Here is a 22,500-nt window from a genome sequence, read left to right as displayed (position 1 = left end):
CCTTATGTTTTACTTAGGTGCACTGATCCAAAGGCTTCTGATTGAGAAGCCTGGTCAATGGGGTTGGCTAGAAAAGGCAGCTACTGGGCTTTATCTTTTGTGCTCACAGTGAGAGAGCAGTAACTGTTCTCTTTTCTTCAAGAGTTCTTTTAACTCTTTCTTTTTCTTTTCAAAATTCAGTCAAAATTGCTGGTGATAATCTTTCTTATTATATTGAAATGTAATATTTTATTTTTAATTCTTTTTTTTTTTATTTTACTGGATTGGACCAGGTGCCTAACATTGTATCTGGCTGTGGGGAAAAAAGAGTCATCTCTAGGAGGACTGCTTATGTTGGGTTGGCAGGCCAGGTACTGACAGGCAGGCCACGTGATAGAATTTAGAAAGAGATCTTTTTTTTTCTTCTTTTTTTTTTTTGCAGTTATAAACTTTAGAGAGTTGCTTACCAAAATGATATGTTCTGCATTAGTATGCATTTTCTGAAGGATATGAAGATTGAGACTAAAATGTCTGTCATTAATTATTTAAAGGTTGAGAGGTTCAGATCAGAGACAAAGTTTAAAATATTGCTGGTACAAACTTAGAAAGTTTCTAGAATAATATGCTTTGCGCTAGTATGCATATTTTTGAAGGATAAGAAGTCTGCAACATAAATACATGTCATTACTTAGTGACTTGAAGCTTGGGGTGTCAGATCAGAGGCAAAGTTTAAAATATTTCTGTTATAAACTTAGAAAATTGCTACATACTTGAAAATATGCTTTGTGTAAGTATTTATATTTACTGAAGGATATGCCCAGGGATTCATGAAGCTGAAATCTCCATGCAGGAGCAGTGTAGTGTAGGTGCTCCTGCACAGAATATGGCTGCTGAGCATCCAGGAACGTGCTGTTTTGACGTGCATGAGCCTGCCTACACTGTTCCTTGAAGGAAAGCCCTGCAGTATGCTAATCAACTCATTTGCTGGTGAAAACCATGCAAATGAGCTGAATTAGTGATTCAGGAAGTAGGCAGGTTTCCGTGCAGGAACAGTGTAGGGTGCATAAATGTATTCAGCTACTAGATGAATACATTTCTGCAAAATAGAAAACAGAGGCATGACAGCCTCAAAGAAAACATGTAGTCCCTTAATTAGGCATGCTAGTGGCCAACTACATGGCCACTGGCATGAAAAATAGTTTATTTTTTGTAAAATAAAAGTTTTTTTGGCCGATCTTAGCTGTTTAAGCATAGGGCAGCAGCGCATAAACAGGATTGTGCTGAAAATACAAAAAAAAAAGGGAAAAAAATTGAGTTTGAGAGAAATCTGCATTTTGCCATAACAGTCAATGGCATGCAGAATGAAAACAATACCAGGGAATAGTGGTTGCTAAGGGGAAAGGCTCAGTGTATGTGTTGTAACTCAGGAGTAAGGCAGTTGTGTATGCAAATCAGGGTATTTATACTGAATCACAAGTTTCTTCTAAGTGCCAAACTGCTCCTAACTGTGTAGGTGCTCCAACACCATGGTGTAGACAGGAGGAGAAGCTAACATGAAAATAGGGTGTGTCATGATTGCTGTAAGCACATTGGATCTCACTGGCCTATGATTGCCCTTAGCGAAGCACAGCTATGGCAGGGGGTGTGTCTGAGGCTGTATTTCCCTATTCCATGAAATGCAGTGTGTTCGCATCTAGGAAGGGCCAGTTCTGCTTAAAACTAATTACTTCAGCTAAATGGGTGTGCCCAGTGCACACCAGTCCTAAAACAAAAGAAAACAAACAAAAAAAAAACACAGGGATAGCAGAAGTGTTGACATTTGAGCAACAGGAATGTGTGACGTGCATCAGGGCTTCAACGGGGAGGAAATGGGAAGGGGAACTGCAGAATGAAGGCAATCAAGGAGAACAAGCATAGCTGGCAGGTGGAATGTATCAGAATCAGCCAATTACACAGGCAGCAGCCCAGCACACTACTATAAACTATGCAAATACCATTCAGTCTGGTTTTTCCCACAAACTCTACACCACTGGTGTACACATTTGGGGGAATTTTAAACTGAAAAACCTAACAAACCATGTTAGGGGCTGCTGTTGCTCTAATCTATCAGCACGTGCTAGAGACTGAGGGTGGTGAGGAGGAAAATGCTGACAACCAACTCAGACTGAGGAGGAGGAGGAGAGTGTTCAGACCCAGGGTAACCTACCAGGGGCTACATGATATGGAGATAGTAGAGCGATACAGGGTGGACAGGGACATACTTCAGCAAATTGTCGATCTGTGAATGAGGTAGGGTCTACATAAACCACAAGGACTTCCCCTCCATGAAATGCCTGGTCGTGTGCAATGCCCAGGGGATTATCATGAATGTGTGTGCTGGCAGCCCTGGAAGCTATCACGACTCCCACATCTGTCATTCGTCACAGCTGTACTGGGCATTTGCCAGTGGGGACATCCCATGTGGCCAGCTGGTGGGGGATGCTGGCTATGCACTGGAGCCGTGGCTGATGACACCTGGCAGAAATGCACATGCACCCACACAAGAATGACATTATGAGGAACACTCACAAACCAGGATCATTACAGAACATGTGTTTGGGATGCTCAAGTCACAGTTCACCTTCCTTGACATATCCGGTGGAGCCTTGCAGTACTCTCCAGCCACATGTGCACACATGTTTATAGTATGTGCCATGCTAAACAATATGATCCTGCAGAAACAGGTGCAGCAGGAACAAAATGGGGAAGGGCCACACAGCCCCCCACCATTGCCAAGGCCTCCACAGGCCCAGAGTGACTCGGAGGAACATCCTGAGCCTGCCCCTATAGGCAGACGGAGGCGTGTCCAGTATGTCCTGGCCTTGGCAAAGAGGCAACATATAGCACATACAATGACAGTGTAGGGCCCCAGGGACTGATCTTTCTCTCTCTCTCTCTCTGACTCACACACAAAGTAAAATAGATGCCAAACATCACCCCACCTATACCTGACCATGTATAGGCCGTGTATTGCATGCATATAGTCAGCCCTCAAGCACCACCCTCACAACAGCTGCAGGCACAAGGTAAACCAGTCTCTGTAACAAAAAAAAAAAAAAACAAATGGCGTGGAATTTTCTGATAGCATATCTATAGTATTGATCAAGCATGTAAGGGAATGGGGTGGTACTGACAGCTCTGCGGGACAGCAGGAAGTGTATTCCCAGTGCTGCCCTACTCACACCATGCAGTAACACCCTAGTTGTCAAATACTACTGCAGTATATGTGGTGAGCCAAATAACTGGGGGTGGGTCATAGGTCACATACATGGATGTCAAAGTGGGGGTCCCATACCCACCATCATCCCCACACAGCAGATCAGCTGTAGAAAACCATACAGAAATGACTGGCATAGGGCCCCACAAGGTGACATCCATGAAATCCCCACCCACAGACTTTTACACAGTGATATCACAGCAGGTTTGGCAGTGGCTGTATGGCTGTGAAAGGTAAGAAGTCTGAAACTACAAATGTCTATGCCAGAACAATGTGACCTGTGGTTGATACTGTTATGCCTGTAGTCTGAAAGATAGGGCACTCCACTATGCTAAATGGGACCAGAATCTTAAGCAAGTATCAGCACAGTATGTGCAGATGTGTATCGTGTACAGTTGTGACCCCCCCCCTCATAGTCCCATAGAAATGCAGTAACATGTTCCTAGCCTTAAGCAGCATCCATCTGTCACCCAGAGTGATGGCACAATAGTAACAAAAAGCAATTGTCAGCAACACCCACAGTTAACTTACTGGTGCCATCCCAGGGGTGTCTCCTGCCGGCAGCCTGGGAACATATGATCATCAGAATGCACTGCCCTGCTACAGATGGCCTGCATATGTAATATTTGGCCTACAGGCCTCTGGCAAAAGACTGTGCCTCCCCCACAGTGCCCTTTAGGGAGTGTCATGGCGTCCATTACACCAACATAACACAGTCCACAAAATGCAAAGAAAGGCCATGCTGATAACTGCTAGGAGCAAACCTGCCAGCCTCAGAGAGCCAGAAATCTGGACAAAGCCATGAATAATGGGGTGATGAAGGTCCAAAGAGAAAGACTCCTGTGAAATACTGCTCTAATAATGTTATAAAGGAGATGGAATGATTTGTATTAGCATGGAATGTCTGATGGGTGCGAAGTCTGAAACTGCAATGTCAACTGTCAGTAATATCTGACTTCAACCCTGAATGACTTGCAAAACACATTTGCCGGAAAACCACCCTTGTTTGGGTAACCATTAAGATATATGAGTCATGGATGTGGACATTCTGTGCTACTCTGTACAGTTGACAGGCAGGGCTAGGAGTTTAAACATGGGAATGCACTCACTGCAGGCAGGCCTAACCCTGGAAGATGGTGACATGTCTGCACCTACAGAACACTGGGCCACAGCCATGGGGAGTAACACACCCCTCCCTGATCACTCATCCTATGCAACATCCTGTCCCCAACATGTAGCCATCCAAGCAAATTGAGGTGGGCCATACATATATGTGTGACAAACACACCTCCAGGCTGGTCAAACAGTCTGACATACACAAGACCCTCCAAGTGCAGTCAACCATTGAGGAGAGCCCTATGCAAAGCACTGGTAGCTATAGGCAAACATATCTGCCCAGGACACACACCCTCCCACATACCCTATTCCCTACAAATCTATCTGGAGTCTGCCTATCAACCTGATCCTGTCTGATCTATATTACCCAACTGTGGACTGGAAATCAGACCAGGCCAGAACATAAATGCACAGAGATTCCACAATTGTAATATACCACCAAGGTGCTGGACCATTTCCACAGCACCACCAGTCAATTGCTTGTAGACACACACCTAAACAGGCTGGATTGTGCTAGAATGCATAGCATTTGGCCCATAAACCTTGTGTGTGCATCATCCATCCCATATTCCTCTGGTAAATCACTGTGATGATCTGAGGAGGTATGTCATGAGGTACTGAAACAATATATGACAGTGTCAAATGGCATATATGACAGATGTCTGCTAAAAAAAGCCCTGTAACCCTAGCAACCCATACATTACTGAGAGAAATTGTCACAATCACTGTATGGCCCATTGTCCCCACATATTGATAGGCTATTTCCAGATATCCTGCACCAACAGGTTGAGATGTATGGCTGTAGCACAAAACAAACTGGACTGGAGTACAACAATCCCTGCAATGGAGTCCCACATGTACTTTAGAAGGACACACTGGGCATGCTCATACACTTGGAGAAATGTCAGTAGGATCATGGAGAAATGCCAGTAGGATCTAGGAATGAACAGGCCTTCCCCACCCAGTGCATTTCCCATTGCCCCACCTTAGCAGTCCGGAAGATGTCTGTCACGACAGAAGTCACTTTTGTTAGACCCAGCTCCATAAGCTCTGTGGTGCATGCAATAACTGCGTAGCACTATAGTACAAATAACTAGTTAAGTAGGAGTTCTAATTTCAGTCTTGGCAAATGTAAACATTTGTGTGTGTGTTCACAACTAAAAGCTTTGGGGTCCATTCAAACCAAATACACTTCCCCTTTCCCTACTTTAGCAGTTCTGCAGATATCAGTCATCTTAGGAGTGCCTTTCATGAGGCCTCAGCCCCATAAACTCTGTGGCACTTGCAATAACTGCATAACACTATAGTACAAATAACTAGTTAGGTACGAATTCTATTCTCTGTTCTGGCAAATGTAAAAGTGTGTATGTGTGTGACAGTTGTCTGTGCAAGACTGAGGGAGTTGTGTGTTTGCTTGTTTATAGGTGAAACAGTTTTATGCCATTCCCACTCACAACACTTCACATTGCCCCACCTTATCAGTCCAGATGATGTCAGTCCCTTATCAGCAACTTTGGCCAACTGTTAGCCCTGTAAGCTCAGTAGTGTGTGCGATAAATGCTTAACGCTATAGTACAAATGATTAGTTTGGCAGGGGTTCAACGCTTCAATCTGGCAAATGTGTGTGTGGCATATATGTTTATAAGCAAAAGCATTTTGATATGTTTCCCAACCACTGTCCTACTTTATCAGACCTGCTGATGTCATTCCCATATCAGCACCTTTGGCCAACTTCTAGCCTAGTAAGCTCTGTCACACATGCAATAACTGTGTAACACTATGGTGCAAAGAACTACTTAGATAGAGGTTCTACTCTCACATCTGGCAAGTGTGTCTGCTTATAGAACAAAGTATTTTAATAAGTTTAACACTCACTGCACTACTTTATCAGTCCTGCTGATGTCATTCCCTTTATAGGTTCACAAGTGTGTAGTAGGCTAATGGCCCAGGAGCCTTTACAAGCCTAGCACATAGAAGGACCCTGCCATTGTGCCACCCGATGTTACTTCCCAGTGCCTGTATCAAGTATAGCCACTGCAGTGATCCTTGGGTTGAACTGTCTATTACCCATCCACTCATCAAGATTTCTCTGGAACAGGGTCAGCTAGGTGCTCTGCATGACATGTATGGGAAGGGTATTCCAGGGCATGTGCAGTCTCTTGGTGAGGGACCTGTCCCACCAGCATGTTGTGGTGATTGTGGTACTGAGATAGAGGTCTCTGCAGTGTGTGGTGTGGATGGATTTATATGTCGCATTTCTAAAACAGCTGGGTCAGACATGGCTTTGTAAGTCAAGCACAGATAGCTGCTAATTAGGTGATATGACACAGAGAATAGCTTCCCCTTTGTGAGGTGCTTCTGTGGCCTCTCCATCTGTAGCAGGTGTCTAGTGAGGTACTTGGCAAATGGGCCATAATACTTGAGGAGTGGTCTAATGAGGGAATAGTAGACAAAGATCATTACCTCTGTCTTCCTGGATGCAAAACCCTTGGTAATGCAATGTGCCATATTGAAGGACTTCCTGACTATAGTAGCAATGTGGTGCTTGAAGGAGAAGTTGCTGTCAACCTGTGTTCTCAGATCACTTATAATGCCCACAGTGTTCATTGGGCTCCCATTGATGTGGTACTTACTAGGAACTGAGTGTTTTACCAAAGGGGATGATGATGCATTTTGTGGTGTTAAGCTTCTGGCCATGGCTTCCATACCACTCATTTGTCTCAGTGAGGCCTTTCTGCAGGATGTCTGCATCACTTGTGGAGTTCGTGCTAGCTCCCAGCTTGCAATTCTCTGTGAACTTGGTCAGCCAAAGTTCCTCTGTGTTGGGCTGGACTCCTGAGAAGTAGATGCTGGACAAGACACTAGCCAGTACTGATCCCTGTGGGACTCCACTCATGACTGCTTGCCAGTCTGACATGGAGGTTGCCACTGTCACGCTGTGTGTTCTGTGAACCAATTTGCAAGCCACTCACTGGTATAGGGGTTGATGCCTAGTTTGTTGGGTTTATCAATAATTCCTGACTGAGTAATTATATCAGAAGCCTTGGCCAGATTGAGGTAGGCAATATGCAGTGCCTTACTGTCATACACAGTCCTGGTGACTCACTCAAAGACGTCAACCAGGTTGAGCAGGCATGATCTGCCATTCACAAAGCCAAACTTTGTGAGGTCCACAGTTACAGGATCACCTATATCTTGGTTAATCAGGTCCCTGATGATGCAGTCCATACTTGTATATAATAGACTTGCCAGGCTAAGGGCCCAATAATCCCCAGGGTCTGTAGATCCTACCCTTTTATGGAGAGGGATGACTGTAGCAGTGTGCCATTTTGGAGGGACAAAGCCTGAGGTGAGGCTGTGTCTAACCAGGGCACACAGATGTGGTGCCAGGTCTCTTTGTATGCCACGTAGAACACAGCCATGGATATGTTGGGGTCCCATGTAAGCTGTATTCTTGCCTGTGGACAATGCAAGTCTAACCTGGCCTGCAGTGATGATGGGTGCCTGACATTCATCTGCCATTGTGATTTTCCCCTGGGGGGGTAAAGCTGGCACTGAATGTGTTGGCAAGACTGTGGTCAATATCTGTTGTCTCAGGATAGGAATTAGCATTGTGCAGCACACAATCACAGCGCTTGTGGTTATTGCTGTGGAGGTTGTTGATATAGCTATCAAAGGCTTTTGTGATTGTCATCAGTGCCTGCTGCAATTCTGCCTTCATAGCTGCCTGTAGGTGATTCCCTGAGGGATCCCAAGTTGTGTTTGAGGCTAATAAAGGGGTTCACCAGTTTTGGGACACCACCCTTTTCTGCAACAGTGTCCTCCTTCTGTTGTAGACTTTACTAATGGCAGGGGACCATCACATTGGCTTCCAGTGTTTGGAGGACAGTGTCTGGGTTCCGTTGGCTATGGCTACTACCATGCATCCATGTACATGTTTGTGCAGTGCATATGCGTATTATTTGACAGTCATGCATCTATTTCCCATTGGCATGGGTGCAAGTGAAGTCATCCACCCCTGTTTTTATGACTGCAAAGTTAGCTTTGGAGAGGTTTTGCAAGGTGGTTACCTTTGTGGAGCGTGTGGGTGAGATGTTGAGCTCCATGTTGATTACATCATGTTTGGATCTGACCAGGTAGGGATTGACAATTGTGGTCGAGCAACCCGTACTGGGGGTCAGTATGAGTTGGTCCAGGGCATTGGAACTGATGAACTCCAGGAAGTGTTGGGCCAGTGTGCTGCTGACTGACTACTTTCCCCAGGTGATGGAGGGGTAGTTGAAGTCTCCTACTATGTCAGTGTTGAATTGGACCTTCATAGATGCCAGGGTGTTGAGGAATGTGCATTGACAGTCTAGGGACATAAATGGGGACTAATAGTAGGCTATGGTGTGAATTGCAATATCACCCAAAGTCAGTTGTACCTGAAGTCCCTCCGATGCATTATGCTGGGATACCATTCTGGCAGTGTGCATATCCATTATGAATATGGAGACAACACCACCTGTGGAGGTGTGGTCCATGTTTGGGGGCTGACAGCTGTGGAATGCATCATAGCCTGTTAGTGCAGGGCTGCTGTCTGCTGCTGTGAGCCACCTCTTCATTACAGTACAAATGTGAATGTCCTCCACTCTGAGTTACTTTGAATGACTGCATTTTGACAGGTAGATGTCTACTTGTGAGCAGCATGACCCTCATATTGCATACATGTCTAGCTGTTACAGGGGTAATTTGATTTGGAACACTGCCTAATAAGGCACTATAGGGGTGGCAAGACACTTACCCTGTACCTGGAAACCCAGGACTGACAGATTTAGAACATCTCTGGCAAGGCATTGAGGTCTGTCAATCATGTTATCCCAAGAAGAGAGATACTGGATCCCCTGAGAATGACACACAGCATGTAAGCCAATGTTGCAGTCAATTATCTGTTGATGGTACTGCAGCATCATTCTGAGTGATGGCAGTATACTGCTCAGGGCTACTGTCACACCTGCCTGGACCACATAATCTGAGAGTTCAACCATGTCTCTTGTCATGTAGTCGAGAGAGGTGTGTCTCAGGTCATTCACACCCACATGGATGATGACAGAGTGATACTTGCAGTTGTTTTGGAGTGGACTGACTGAGTGTGACATGTGTTGGATGCTGGCATGTGATAGATAGTTGGCTGTTACCTCCTCCATAATTAACTTAGTGAGTGGGACATCTGTGTGCTGCAGTACTGAATCACCCAGGATCAATGTATTGTGCAAGGTAGTTAGCCTTAGGACCTTAGGTTGAGGGGCACACTGTGTAGGTGACATATGTGTCCTTTGGCATGTGCTTTGTCATGGTGTCTGAGTGGGTGTCTGTTTTGCTGGTCTTTGCTCTTTGTGTAAATGTCCATTGAGTGCCTCTGTGAAGGTGGATGTGTGGATTTTCAGTGTATGTAGGTATTGTGGCAAGCTGTGCATTCCACATGGTGTGGCGCAGGTTTTGATCTTATCCTCTTGACCAGTTAGTCCAGTCTTTGCTGGAGAGTGTATATTTCCACATTTGATGATTTAGGAGTAATTCTCACGGGTCTTGAGTGTTTGGAGTTTAGAGGAGAGGGTTGTCTATGTACATGAGGCAGTTGCAACCTTGCCTCAGAATGGACAAGTGCACCATGTTAATGGGTGAAAGCACAGACATCCACACTTCAATCATGCCAGGAGGGGTGGTCATAACTAGTAAGTACTGGGACTAATTCTGTGATGAATGAGTACTGCTGATGGCTCCCAAGTGTGATACACGTATTGATACAATACCCTGTTCAAATGCAAAGCTATAATACTATTTGAAGTGCAAGACAGAAAACTAGCAAGATGTAAGGAAGAAACTGAAGGCAGACTTCCTGCTACCTGTAATACTTTATATCAGCTGTGTAGTTATCAGCACCTTTGGCCAGTTGTAAGTCCAGTAAGCTTTGTAGCACATGCAGAAACTGTGTAGCACTCTAGTACAAATAACTGGATAGGCAGGGGTTCTAATCTCAATACTGGCAAGTGTGTGTGTATGTGATAATCACGTACTGTGCGGGTTATGCCATTTTTGACTTGTGTACCACACTTTACACTTCCCCTCCCTCCAATTTAGTCATCCGGTTGATGTCATTCACCTTAGAAGTACCTTTGGAGTAGGTGAAATTGTATATGTTCTGTGGTGTGTATGATAACTGTGTAGCACTCTAGTAGAAATAACTAGATAGGCAGAAGCTCTAATCCCAATACTGGCAACTGTGTGTGTGTGTGGAAGAATCATGTCCTGTGTGAGTTATACCATTTTTGACTTGTGTACCACCCTTTACTCTTCCTCCACCCTACTTTACTACTGCTGTTGTCATTCACCTTAGACGTACCTTTGGACAAAGTGTAATTGTGTAAGCTTTGTGGTGCATATGCTAACTGTATAATACCATAATCGAAATAACTAGATATGCAGGAGTTCTAATCTCAATACAGGCAAGTCTGTGTGCATGTGTCTGTAAATCAGATAGTGTGTGGCTTATACCATTTTGATTTATGTACCACCCTTTACACTTCCCCTACCCTGCTTTACTAGTGCTGTTGTTGTAATTCACCTTAGAGGTACCTTTGGACAAGATGAATTTGTGCAAGTTTTGTGCCGTGTCTGCTAACTGCCTAGTACCATAATACAAATAACTGGCATCTGTTTGTGTGAGAATCATGTACTATGATGGTTATACCATTTTGAGTTGTGCACCACCATACTCATCCTAATTTAGTAGTCCTGTTGATGTCATTCACCTTACAAGTACCTTTGGACGAGGTGAAATTGTATAAGCTCTGTGGCATGTCTGATAACTGTGTAACACTGAAGTAAACATAAATAGATAGGAGTTCTAATCTCAATACTGGTGTATGTGGATCCATATCTTGTATGGCTGATACCATTTTGATGTGTGTACCATATATGGTCAGGTGACCACCTCCTAATGCCATTACTTTGTATAGTGTGGTAATGGCATCTTCCTCACATGCAACATGTGCTACCATTGTACAGGCCATACCAGTCCTCTGTACAGGTGTGTCTGGAACATCCAGATGTTTGGAACCTATTAGTGCTCTGTCTGCCTTAACAATGCCCACGTATGTGATATTGTTGCCAAATAGGCCACATTGAGTGTACTGACACATATGACAGCATCAGACATCATACCTGACTGAAACAGCACACTGATACAACATCTGCTACCCACTCACTTGTCCAGGCTTGTAGGTGCAATACATGAGCCCAGCTGCTTGGTTTTACGAGTAAATTGCTTATGTCATGGGTCACACTAAAGGTTGGGAAAGGTGTGGACTGACATATTGTGATCTCAACCAGTATATATCAGAAACAAATGGCATTTTAACATGTGTGTGTGTACACATTTTATATCCACTGTATAGCAGTAATGGTTCACACATGTCCCTACCTTAGTCAGTTTGTCCCACACATTCTGCTGGTGTCTGTACAGATGTCTTGCACTGACAGGTTGTGAGGTATGTTGCAGGGATGTTACATTCTCTTCAGATAGGCCCCTGTGGTGACCACTGTGATGCAATACAATTAAGTCCACCACAAGTGAACATGCGCATAAAGAAATATGGCTATTAGTGTGTACATGGTAACTTGCATGCCCTCCACATGCCTGGGGTATTTCCAAAGCACAACTGAACACTTCCATACTCACCAGCTTCAGGCTGCTGTCCCATATGCAAACCAGAGTTGCCTATGTTGTTGTGGGAGAGATGCATTGTCAGCAGACTCACACGTGCCTTTGGTAAAGGATGGATGCAGCATGCCTGCACATTTACAGTACAACACCCAATACTGCACAATTTGCTGTCCTTCACCATAGATTTGCACTTCTGTGCATTAGAAATCCACGTCCACAACTGCAATATGACCTGGCACATGCATGTAGATACTGTACAGATAAAAGTATGTCTCATACAATAGTCTACTAATCCCCACTGGGACCTTACCTGCATGCTCCTTGTCCATTGTGTGGGTGCCACCCACATCCAGCAAATGGGGCTTTGTACCCTAGTGTTGTACTGTGATGGGTGGCCCAATCTTGGCAAGGAGCTTCTCATATGGTGTCAGTAGGGGCTGCATGGCTGGGCCACCACCTGTGGTTGTGAGGTCCATGGCCATGGCAGCAGGCTTTTGCCAGGCATGGAGAATGAGGCTGGTGGCATGATGCTGTACCTGCTCATATGTACGTGCGTGCAGGCCCACCTCATTTACCCTGTGGACAGGGTCATCCCACAGGATGGTCCTCTCACGCAGATGTTGCTGGCTTTGGCCCAACATTACTGTGTGGTTCTGTATTATGGCTTCCATTATCAGATTGCATTCTGCTGATGAAAAGATTTCCTGCTGGTGATGTGACATTGCACCTGGTAGATACTAACAGGGAAACACATCACAGGACCCAATACATTTGGCAACAGTATGTCCAGTACCTGTACATGTACCTTGAATACCAATAACCACCACTCACAACCAGACCATACCCCTGTAATCTATCAGCACAGTATCAGCTTGCATTGCACTCCTTGTCCTGATGATTCATATTACCCGCAGTAAGGGCAAGTTGATTGCATAATCAGTCATTCCTCATTCAGGTCTGTGTAAATGGATGACATTAGCCATCTTCCATGCGGATGGTGTGTGGATAGTGCTGCGTCTTTGTGTGACTACAGTGTGTAATGCAGATGGGAGCACATGCCTGAGTTCATGTAGGATGCAGGCAGGGATGATATGATGTCCCATGGATGCTTACATTTGTTGCCATTCAGTAGGCAATATGTACCTGCTCACTGATGATGAAGGGAGGGGTGTGGGTGCAGTATATATCCACCTATAGTGATGTTGAGCGGGGTGATGTTTGCACTAACCCTATCTGCAGCAGGTTGCCTGTAGCTATGTTGTGTGTGTATGTGATCTGATTGGCCACCATTACAGGTAGGGTTCGTTTGTTGCCTCAGAGATTGCAGACATATGGGAAGATGGCCTTGTGATTGTCCTTGGTGGATGTCTCCAATTTGTACTCATAGTTGGCCTTACAGTAATCCACCTGTGACCTTATATGTTTGTTCAGACAATGGCTGACTTGATGCCAGGTTGGTTCCTGCCCCTACTTTGCCCTGTATAGCCACTATAGAGATCAAAAATGTGGTTTGTTTAATGCTGCTGTCCAGCAAAGGGGATTACTCTACTTTGGTGGAGGCAGGTATGACAAGTAAGGTATTGCTGAGTCTGTACAGCCATGTATGTGTTCAATCAGTTATTTGTAGTGGGCATGACCACAAAGTCATAACACAGTTAGACACCTCTCCAATTTAGTAATGATAATCATGCTTATTGTACTAACCATGGCTGTGTCAGGGCAATGAACAACCAGTAGCTGTAGAAATGTCACTCTTTTGGGTGCACAGTAACTAAGATTACACATGTGGGCAACATGTACAGATTTTTTAACTGGCATTTTGCATCCCATGTCTGTTTTCATGAGGTGGACAAATACACCTACTCATACTAACATTTGCATAGGTAATACCTCACATACATGTCTGTTCTATGTCAGTATGGCACACTGTATTCACACTCTTGCTGCGCAGTAATCCCTCTCAACCTGTTACAGCAGGACATTTGTAGGATGCCTTACATACAAGGGTGCAATGAGACAAACTCAGTGACAGTGTCTCAATATTGCTCTAACATACTTGAGCCATTCAATAGCACAGTAGGCTTTGCACTGACAGGCATCCCCTGGAGGATGTCCAACAGTCATATGGCAGGAAGAGAGGAGAAAGGCTAGGAGGGTGGTATTGAGGGTAAGAATTGTTAATGTTGATAATATGAGTGGCATAGGGACCAGGCTAGCTGATATGATGGCCAGGGGATGGTTGATATATATTGTGTGTGTGTGGAAGAGACCACATGGAAGGGGATTATGGCTGGGTGTATGGTAGGCAGGTCACAATTGTGCTATCATTGTGTGGACTGGAGGAGGAAGGGGGTAGGGCTTCTGCTGAAGGAACAGTATGCCAAGAGTTTTTTTGGAGGATGACATAAGTGTCTGATAGAGTGATGTTTCTGAAGCTGTAAGCTGATTGTGTAATGATGACTGTTGTTAGTGCATATGCTATGCAAGTTGATTGTGTGATAGATGAGAAAGAGAAATGTGACATCAGTTGGATGACATGGTGATGACTGTACCTAATGGTGACAGACTGGTCATTGCACCAGATGTCAATGGGCATGCTGGTGAAGGGAACAGAGGGGATGGGGAATTGATGGGTATGTATGGTGTTTAAAGGAAAGGAGATGGTGAGATGGCAGTGAGTTTTGCAAAAAGGATGGACATAGCTGTGGTGAATATGTACTATAACATGAGGGAGGAGCATAGGGTGATATACAAGAGTGGAGTAAGATGCACAGAGGTGGAATATATCCAATGTAGGAGGGCCAGTTTGAAGGAGATTGGAGACTGTAAAGTGGTGGCAGGCAAAAGTGTATTTGGGCAGCAGAGAATGTTGATATGTGAGATAATGTTGGTGATCAAGAAGAGGAGGAGTGTGGGGGCAGCACCAAGGAGCAAATGGTGTGAATTGGAAAAGACTGATTGTAAGGTGGAGTTCAGGGAAAAGTTTAGACAGGCACTGGGTGGCAGTGACAATCAAACAAATATTTGGTTAAGTACAGCAAAGCTGGTAAGGGAGACAGCTAGAAGGGTTCTTGGGGTGACATGTAGACGAAGGAAGCAGTACAAGGGCATCTGTTGGTGGAATGAGGAAGTACTAGAGGATATACAGAGACAGAGGTTGGGGAAGAAGGATTGGGATTGTCAGAGAGATGAGGAAAGTAGGGAGGAGTATGAGGAGATGATGTGCATGGCAAAGGCTGAGGATGGGCATATGAAGAGTTCTATGACAGGTTGTACACTAAGGAGGGATGAAAGGAATTGTACCAATTGGCTAGACAGATGCACTGAGATAGGAAAGATGTGCAGAAGATAAGGGTGATAAAGGATGAGGAGGTATATGCACTCACAAGCGAAGAAAGTGTGTTGAGCACATGGACAGTGTACTTTGAGAGGCTGATGAATGAAGGGAATGAGACAGAGAAGGTTGAATGATATGGGTATGGTGAATCAGGAAGTGCAATGGCTTAACAAGGAGAATTTAAGGATAGCTATGAAGCGGATGAATACTGGTAAGCCTGTTGTTTCACATTAAACACCATTGGAAGCATGGGTTTGTTTAGGGGAAATGGCAGTGGTGTGTTAGCCAGACTGTTTACTGATATCTTGGGAAGTGTGAGGTTGCATGAGGAGTGGAGAGAAAGTGCTTGGGTATAGTGTTAAGAATGAGGTTGATGTGCAGAACTGTGATAACTGCAGAGGGATAACATTGATCAGTCACAGCAGGAAGTTATGGGTAAGAGTAGTGGGAGCTAGGTCATGTAGGGAGGTGAGGAGTACTGGTCAGCAGTATGGTTTCATGCATGGAAAGGGCACTGTTGATGTGATATTTGCTCTGAGACTGTTACTGGTGGATTACAGAGAAGGTCAGGAGTTGCTCTGTGTCTCTCTGGACTTACAGAAAGCATATGACAGGGTGCCTAGACAGGAATTGTGGTACTGTATGATGGATTCATGAGTGGAAGTGATCTATATAACAGTGGTACAGAATATGTACAAGGGTGGAGTGACAGCATTGAGGTCTGCACTGGGATTGACAGATGTGTTTAAGGTGGAGGGGGAATGACATCAGTGATCAGCTGTCAGCCCTTTCTGATTTGTAATGGTGATGGACAGGTTGGCAGACAAGATCATTACAGTAGTTCCCGTTGACTATGTTGTTTGCAGATGACATTGTGATCTGTATTGAGAGTAGGGAACAGCTTTTGAAGACCCTGGAGAGGTAGACATATGCTCTAGAGAGGAGAGGAATGAAGGTCAGCACCACTAGGACAGAATATCTGTATATGAATGAGAGGGAAGATAGCAGAATGTTGAGGATGCACGGAGTACAGTTGGCAAAGGTGGATGTGTTCCAATGATTGGTTTTAACATTTCAGAGTAATGAGGGAGGATAGGTGAAGAAGAGAGTACAGGCAGGATGGAGAGGGTAGAGAAGAGTGTCAGGAGGGATTTGTGACAGACGAGTACCAGTAAATGTGATATGTAAGGTCTACAAGAGGGTAGTGAAATCACCTATGTTATATGGGTTGGAGACAGTGGCATTGACAAAAAGGCAGGAGTCAGAGCTGCACATGGCAGAGTTACAGATATTATGATTTGCACTAGGTGTGACATGGGTGCACAGGTTCGGCAATGTGTATATGACAGGCTCAGGCCATGTTGGATGGATATGAGACCAAGTTGGAGAGGCAGCATTACATCGGTTTGGACATGTGCTGAGTATATTAGGAAAAAGATGGTAAGGATGTAGCTGCCAGGTAAGTGGAAGTGATTAAGGCCTCAGATAAGGTTTCTGGATGTGGTGAGAGAGGACATGCAGATGGTTGGTATGAGAGAGCAAGAGTCAGGCAGAAATGGCAACAGATGATCCACTGTGGCAATCCCAGATGGGAAAAGCCAGAGAACAATGAAGGGAGATGTTGTAATATCATTCTTCACAGATTTGGCAAGCATTTGACAGACATAACAAAACTCTATGGGTAAATGACCAAATATGATGCACACATATGGTCAGTGTGCAGAACACTAGATAGGTGAATGGTATGAGTTCAGTATATAACAAGCTGTTCAACACTCACAGTACTTTACTATGCAAATACTATGTATAGGTGTCTCACATTTCTGAGACAAACAAGTATATCCTAGTTGTATTCACAAGTAAGATATGGATGTGTACAACATCCCAGTAGCTGGCCTAGTCACTACAGACAGAGACACATGCTATGGCCATCAGTGCTGTTCAGCAGTACATCAGTAAAGCAAGTCATGTTGAGACATATGCTTTCAACCCCTTATTTTCCATTATTACAGACCACCTACTGCATTCAGTTACATGCTTACTTGTTTCACATATATTTTTTTCTGGATTTTTCATGGATATATCCTTTTTTCTCAGACTATTTCAGCTTTGCACTGATGGACTGTCTATGACAGAGGTGGTTTGAATAGATGGCAACTTGTCTTTTGTAGGTAATGTTTATGACCATGTGATAGCCTGAGCATCAATTGGTGTTCCCCAGTTGCTGATTACATGCAGAGCAGCTGTGTAGTTATTCCAATAGCCAATGTCATGGCAACACACTCTTATAACTGAGTACTCCATGTGAGCATTGGCCCTTCACTTATCTGTGAGGAAGACATCCTGGAGGTGTGTGAGCTAATACCTCTTAGAACAAGACCTGTGGAGACAAGCCAACTAAATGGTGGAGAAGATTCAAGACTTAGGGGCAGAATTCCTGTTATATGTTTTGAATACTGCTTTTTTAACAGAGTTTGTCTGAACATGCTACTTCTGCATGGGTTTCAGTCTGACAAAGTTCTGTGTCTGTATAGCTCTCAACTGTAGGGCTATCCACATAACGGCCATAGGTTTTCCTGTTATGTTTGGTCTGTTCTCCAGACAGGTGTTGTCTTTGGCAAATCAGTAGCATACTCTGGTGATTGCAATCAGTAAATGCTAACATCCATTTGTGTTTCAGACTTTATATCCCTCAGAGAAGATATGTCACAACAAACCTGTAACATCAGCAATTTTCTCAGTGTATAACAGCAATATTTCAAGTATGGCCATGTTTTTGGGCCTCTCTCCCAAATTATGTCAGGCGTTGTACAGATGGCATACAGTAGGGGGTTGATAGGAAGGGTCTACCATTATTTTGTTCTGTCATTCCTGCTATGGGGAAAGGGTGGACAACATTTGAGACTCTGTATATTCAAGAGGTTGGTGTATGGAGAATGCTCTTAGATGCCCTTGTAACATATTTTATGTGGGGAAGAGTAACAAGTGTTTTAAAACTAGTCTGTTAGAACATGTGAGACATATTACTGATGAGGAAGGAGACAGTTCTATAGCTGTACATTTTAATAATTCTCAACATGGGGGTAGTAGTCATGAAAGAATATTTGTACTGTACATAATCAGTTTAAATTTGCAAATGTGATACTTTATCCCCTGGGGGTTAAATGAGTAGTGTACTTGGAGGCTGTGTATATAGATGTAATTACGTGTAGTGGGTTACAAGGTACTGCTTTGGGAAAAGTCTGTTTCTCAGTTTGATCAAACAGTCATAAAAGAACAATTGTTATGTACAGAATCAATGTATGTTTCTAAACATGATACTTTATCCCCCAGGGAGTTGAATGAGGAGTGTAATTGGAGGCTGTGTATTTAAATGTATTTATGTGTTAATTGCTTCTTCTAATTAAGGCAATGTCTTGTAATGTCTTACTCCTTGAAGGCTTTGACAAAGACATCAGACTAAAATAAACTTGTGTGATTTACTGGCTGTTCTTCACTCATTGTAGTTGTTTTGCTAGTAGGTCATTGTATATTTCTGGCCATTGTGTATGGCCTATCATGATTTTGTAGCAGCATACTGTTCACTTATTATATGGACTGGGGGGCAGATGTGAGTGTCATGGGTCCTTTTGTATCCAACTGTGTGTGCTGCCCCAGTTATGGGTGGTCTATCAGCAGCATATGTTTGTATAGGCATTTAGAGACATATATGCATATATATATATATATATATATATATATATATATATATATATTGTTTTTATGCACACACACACACACACACACACATATATATATATATATATATATATATATATATATATATATATATATATATATATATATATATATATATATATACACACACACACACACACACACACACACACACACACACACACACACACACACACACACACACTAGTATTTCTTAGTAATATATCTGTATATTGTTATACATATATATGTATCTCCAACCATATCTACCTATCTCTCTATATATGTAAATATTTTTTCATGTATATATTTGTAGATAATCAGTCCTGATTACACAGTGTCTTTCCTATTGTAAACTGACTGTACTGCATGATATGCTGTCAAAAACATCCCACCATCTCATAGTTAAGATGACCTAGTGGTAAATTACTGTGACTATGGTGTGTAATGTCCTGGGTTCGTGACTAAGGATGGGTGACTATTTTGTTGCTGGCCAAAAGAAGAGCTGCTGGATGTAGAGTTTTTAAGGCACTTTTAAGCGTTTGTAAGTGGGTTTGAGCTGGTTTGTGCGGCATTAAGCAGTGCTAACTTACAGTTAACTATGCTTGCACATAATTAGCCCCAAAAGTGCTTAATCTGAGTTAGCTTCACTTACCACAGGGCAAACACACTTACTCTCATAGTTAAGATGGCCTAGTGGTAAATTGCTGTGACTATGGTGTGTAGTGTCCTGGGTTCGTGACTAAGGATGGGTGACTATTTTGTTGCTGACCAAAAGAAGAGCTGCTGGATGTAGAGTTTTTAATGCACTTTTAAGCATTTGTAAGTGGGTTTGAGCTGGTTTGTGTGGCATTAGGCAGTGCTAACTTACGGTTAACTATGCTTACACATAATTAGCCCCAAAAGTGCTTAATCTGAGTTAGCTTCACTTAGCACAGGGCAAACACGCTTAGTCCTGCTTACCCCGCGCTAATTTCTTTAAAAGAAAAGAAGAAAGGGGTGATAGGAAAGTGGTGAAAAAGGGGCCATGAAGAGGGAAAAACAATATGAAAGATAGTTAGGGATGTGCAGGGCAGGTGTAGGGAAGGTCCATAGCTGTCCATTTCTTCTACAGCAACAGCTGTGCATATATACAGAATTTGGAGGTAAATTTGAACATTCAATCCCCTGATAGAGGGGTAACAGCAACAATAATGTGTTGTGGAGTCAATTAGACCAGATTACATGTGTACAGTGGACACGTGTGCGAAATGGACAGCTATGTATTGGGCGACATTTTTTTGTGGGAACAGATTGCCCTTTTTTTTTAAGGTGAGAGTGGGATGTTGGGGAAGGATAGTAGGTATATTTGGGGAGGTAGGTTGGGTAGGAAGACAGACAAGACAGACAAGAGTAAACACCTTGGATGGGGAGGTGTGGTTGGTAATCCGACACCCACAAGCCCCCAAATGGATACAGTGGGACTCAGGTCCCCATCTTTGTGCATTCACCACTGCACCTTCATGGCCCCAAAGGTGGCTGTGCTGGGTGCTGAGCAGGAGGGGCAGGCTGACCCTCTAGATGTGCCTTGCGGCCCTCAAGTTGGCATAGCAGATCTCCAAATTCCTTGCAGAGCTCACTATGCACCAGACCCTGGACTTGGCTTCAGGTGACAGGATCCTGTCTGTGCCCATGCCCAGGGGGGTGAGCCCCATCCCCTGAGGTGGTTCCGTCCAAAGGTGGTGAAGGACCAGCGGCCGAGGAGGTCCTAGGATGGGTCCCAGATGTGCTGGGTCCCAGTGCCATGGCCAGATCTGGCGGGAGAGATGAATCCACTGTGATCGGCCTTCCCAGACATGATTTGGTGTTGCAGTTGTAGAACATATATTGGTTAGTCATGAAAAACACATTTCAAGATTAGTTATAACAGCATGCATGAGTATTTTCATAACCCAAAACAACAGATTTGGAACAGTTGCATAGCAAACAGAACACATGCATAGTATGGAACCACAGTGGGCATTATAATGGCATGCAAGTTACATTGATAGCAACAGGCCACCAATGATAGTATTTGAACAGGGAACATTAATAGAAAAACATTTCAATATTTGTAGAACAATAGGACACATGTCCTTACAATAGGTTTGGTGAAAAACATACCCATTGATTTATGTGTTTAGATTATTGGTGCAGATAAGGAGGGGGAGAGAGAGAGAGAGATGTCAGTTAACAACAGTATATGCTTAAAGTTCTCACAACTTTAATGCTCATTGCTCTAATCATTACTCTACAAGTATTACCTCACTTTACATCGACCCATGGCCTTGGGTTCGGCAGTGGTATGTTTGTACACAGTGTATAATTACAGGTTTCTTACAACTCATTTATACCTTTTCTTACCTGGCAGACCTGCTGAGGAAGTATATGTTAAGACCACCTGACTGTTTCTACACATATTCACATAGTCAAGGTTACATATGTGCAGTCATAACTGTGTGTGTGTGTGTGTGTGTGTGTGTGTGTGTGTGTGTGTGTGTGTGTGTGTGTGTGTGTGTGCTAGTACCATATTCCACCTTGATTTCTATCGGTCACCCTGGGTGTTAGCTGTAGTTACCACTAGCTGTGACAGCATGACCCTTGAGGGTCTTTTCATGGAGTGGACTATGTGGTGTACATACTTCTTTTGCTGTCATTTGCAGCCTTGGGGTTGGACAGTGGGTGTTGTACACAGTATATAATTACAGGATTCTTAAAGCTCATTTATACCTTTTCTTACCTGGCAGACCTGTGGAGGAAATTTCTGTTAACAATACCTGACTGTTTCTACACATATTCACATATTCTTGGATGACATTATGCATACAGCTTAATAGTGCTCCCGGGATTCGAACCGTGCCGGTTTGTGCAAAAATAAAACACAAAGTTTTGGTTCATCACAATGAGCTACTGAGGAAATGTCAGTTTTTTTGACTGTTTTCAATATAATAGTGTGTTGTTTGGACAATCTCCTTTGTAATTCTGATATTAATGCATGGCAGATGCTTGTTATAATCTGTAGTCAGACCTTGACATGTTACAGTATGGAAAACAATGGTTAACACAGCATTACTATTCAGGGACCAGATCCTGGTGCATGGAAATTTTTTTATAGCTAATCTGTTAACATCAACATTACATCTACATTCAAACTACCATATACCAATGTAAACACAACAGTCTGGTGTTTAGAGTTTTATTGACAGGTACTGCTACACTTTTACTGATATATATCCTGTACATCAGTATTATAGGGTCATAGGTTCATAGGTAGGTACTAGGCTATCTGCCCGAGGGCATTTATAAGCCTAGCCAGAGTGTGTCAGCTTTTGCCACCCCATTGATTAATTAACTGATCTTCTGTCAAGCAGA

Source organism: Protopterus annectens, chromosome 1.part0 (genome assembly GCF_019279795.1).
Source record: "Protopterus annectens isolate FY-2018-M chromosome 1.part0, PAN1.0, whole genome shotgun sequence".
Taxonomy (NCBI): domain Eukaryota; kingdom Metazoa; phylum Chordata; order Ceratodontiformes; family Protopteridae; genus Protopterus; species Protopterus annectens.
The sequence above is the reverse complement of the archived record's forward strand: the minus strand, read 5'-3'. Positions refer to the sequence as shown.